Consider the following 3,852-nt stretch of genomic DNA (forward strand, 5'->3'; position numbering starts at 1 on the left):
CCTGGTGCTCAGTGAGAAACCTTGTAGTGAATCGGATAGTGGCCTCAAAAGACATGTCCACTTAGAACCTCAGAATGTGAACTTATGTAAAATCAGGTTTTTAGCAGATGTAATTAAGACAGGGATCTTGAGATGAGATCAGCCTGGATTAGAGTGGATGCTAAATCCAATAAGTATCCTTATAAAAGACAGAAAAGGAGAAGACAGGCAGGCAGACAGACAGACAGACAGACAGACAGACACACACACACACACACACACACACACACAGAGAGAAGAAGGTCGTATGGAGACAGGCAGTGGTTGAAGGGATGCATACACAAGCCAAGGAATAACGAGGACTATCAGGAGCTAGAAATGAAGCGTGGAATGAACTCTCTCCCAGAGCCTGCAGAAGGAGCTAACTCTGCCAACACCTTGATTTCAGACCTATAATCTCCAAAACTGAGAGAGAATTAGTACCTATTGGTGTAAGCTGCAAGGTGTGTGTTAGTTTGTGACCCAGTCTTCTTCTGGCTCTTCTCAAACCCACTTCTACAGTACATCCGAGCCTTAGAACAGACACAAATTTGTCAGATCATGAAGATAATTTATACTCCTCTAAAAGACAATGATTGCAGAAGATTCCCAAATGATTATAAATGTCCTAGAACCACATTATCAGCACTTAAAGTGCAGAAGCATAAACTGAGGCAGAAGGCTCTGTGACCGGTCCATTCTGCGTGTGTCCATGAAGGGAAAATGTTATGGATTGAAAGAGGAAAGAAAAATACAATTTGTTGAGATTCTACTGTGTGTCTGATGCAGGGACAGGCAAATTATAATTCGTTTTATTTAATTCACCCACAAACCATGTGGAGCGGGGATTATTAGGCTCAAAGCTCGGCTCCGTGCCCGCTCCACAAACACGTGCTGCAGAATGAAACCCCATTTTATGGAATAGGAAACCGATGTTCAGAATGATTAGGCCTATTGTCAAACTGCCTCCGACTTCCAGGTTGGACAGACAGGGCCTAATCTCAACTTTGCCACTCAACCGCAGAGTGGCACTGGGCAGCTCACCTCATTGCTCTCTATCTCAGTCTCACATCTGTACATGGGGACAAGAGCATCTGTCTGCAGGATTGTTTTAGAATTAAATGCAGTGACACACGTTGAGCCCCCAACACGGTCGGGTGCAAAGGAGGGGCTCAGCGGATGGTGGAGAAATTATAAGTCCCTAGGTAAAACTATAATTTGAAACCGAGACTGTCCGAGGCAGCAAATTCGTGGCAGACTTGGTCCTAGAATTCAAATATTCTAAGGCCCAGATGGCTTTCTCATTGCTGGCATCCTTAGGTGTGGATTCCAGCCCTGCCCTCGCAGACTATCCTGGTTCGGGTACAAGGAGAGGCTGACATGGACTTGACCCCACCAGGCTCTGAGTCAAGCTGAGCCTGTTCCTGAGTGTGACCAGAGCTGGGGGTGGAGGAACCTGCTGCTTTTGTTGACACTGGGAACATTTAACAAGAGCTAAATAGGCCATGGGGCCAGCTGGTCTCCTGGTTGCCTGGCCTCCCTGTGAGCAAGGCTTGAAGGTTGTGGGCACCTCATCTCAGGGCTGCCAGGCTGAGCCCTCGAAAACTGGCTCTGGTGGCTGCCCCTTCCTCCCTCCTCGCTCCTCCCATCCCCCCAACCTCTTCCCCTTCTGCCCAATATCCCCTCCTTCTCTTCCGCATTTCCCCTCCTCCCTGTTCTCCCCTCCAGCCCCTTCCATTTCCACCTCCTCTTTCCCTGGTCTCTCCTCCCTTCTTTCCCAATCGCTTCCCCCTTCCTCGTCCCATCTCCTTCTCCCTTAACTCTCTTCCTCTGCCTTTCTCTCCTCCCCTTCTTCCCCTCCTCCTCTCACCTCTATCTTATCTTTTTTTACTCTCCTTTCTTTCTCCTTTCCCTTTCTATTCTCACCATGGATTCCCTCTGCCCACCATGGGGAGGCCAACCTCCTCTCTAGCCCGGACCTCTTGCACAGCACTGAAGGCTCGTTTCTAAATACCAGTGGCCACTGGGCTTGCTGCCAGTAAAAATAACACTCCTTCCTAATTAGCTACTGCCTTCTGCTGTTTTGACTGGGTCTATGCAACTCACTTTGTTTCTGAACAGAATAACTTTACCTAATGGCATCCATCAGTCAAGCACACAGTGTCTGTTCTGTGGCTACATGCATCCTCAGCTCTGCATCCAGTATCAGCTACATCCTGAGGAAAGAAGGAGCTAGGTGCTGGACCACCTCACCCGCAGGGACAGGTGTTTCCTAGACTCACGGCATTTTCAGATAGCTCGCTGAGCTTCTCACAACGGCCCTGGCCCATCCTCCCCACCTCGTAGGAGACAGGGCTGAGGTTCCATGGAGAGCGCACAGGCTTCGAGTCTGCAGGTCTGGGTTCAAATCCTGCTCTACTCCTTATTCACTAGTATCTCTGACCCTCACTTTCCTTGTTTGTAAAACGGAGAAAATACTGCCTGACTTATGCAGCAGTGTGAGAGCAAAATGAGTTGATGTATAAAAAGCAACTTGTGTAGTCTTTGACACTTGGTAGATGCTCAGCAGATGTTGCTTTTTTAGCCCCCTTCCCCACTGCCTAAACTCTAAATGCGAACTACAGTTAAACAAAAAGAATATGCTCACCATCATGTATTTTCTCGCTGAAATGTCACATTCTTCTTGCTATACCTGGAGAACTCCTAGTCACCCTTCAAAACCCACCCTCGAATGCCACAGCTCCTGCGCATCCTTCTCCGACTATTTAAAAGCCTCCTTCTCTGGTGGAATTAGTCTTTCCCTTCTCACTGCTACCATCCTTGACAAGGTTCTTTAGTGTCAAGAGTCAGCTTCAGCAAAGGAGTATTTAATAACATTTGCCACTGTCTTTCATGAAAACGGCACCATGGACCTCATGGTAGCAAACATGGGAAGGCAAAGGAATCAAGACATTTCTCTCCTTCTCCTCTTCTCTCCAAGAGGTCATGTATACCTTGTTTTGACTTCTTCCAACAGAGTTTATATGCTCACTTGTCATTTTTCATGCAACTGAAAAATTATTTTAACTTCACCACGGCCTTTTGGTATGACTAGAATGAAATGTGGCTAGGACGATGACCAGGGGCCCACCCCTGGGCCAGTCAGTTATGATCAGAGGAGGGGCATCATTTCAGCAGTAAGCAGTGTCACACCTTCAGTAAAGTGAGTGAGGGGAGTCATGTTCAGAGAAACAGCAGGCACACACTGTGCCACATTCACCATATTTCCCAGAGAGCTCCATCCCCATCATCCACCCATTCTCCACTTACTGATTCATGCATCTACTCCCTTTCCATTTTTCTTCTCACCCATCTTCACAATTTTCCTCTTATCCACCCCTCTTATCAGTTATTCAACAACCCATGCATACATGCATCCATCCATCCATCCATCCATCCATCCATCCATCCATCCATCCATCCATCCATTTATCATATTGCCTTGAATCTTGTCCCATGTGCTTATGCCTGACAGAATCCGCTCCCCTCACCAAAGCATCTACGGACATCCTGAAGAACATGTCACAAGCTCCCTGACAGATCCAGTCAGCTCTGCAGTGATCTATTTTGTCGAATTCACCATTTATTTCCAGTTTTCCTACCCATCACTACACATAGACACACCTCTGCTTGGGTCACTGTTTCTCTGGAACACTGCAAGTTTGCCAAGCTCCTGCTGGGCACTACAGCTGTCTATCCATCATACCTGGCATCCTGCCAGGCCCACCACCCCATCCCTGCACTGGAACCCCAGAGAAGTCAAAACCAATGTGGAGTGCCAAAACAGCTATGCTT

The sequence above is a fragment of the Pteropus vampyrus genome, unplaced genomic scaffold, assembly GCF_000151845.1.
Source record: "Pteropus vampyrus isolate Shadow unplaced genomic scaffold, Pvam_2.0 Scaffold36, whole genome shotgun sequence".
Classification (NCBI taxonomy): Eukaryota; Metazoa; Chordata; class Mammalia; order Chiroptera; family Pteropodidae; genus Pteropus; species Pteropus vampyrus.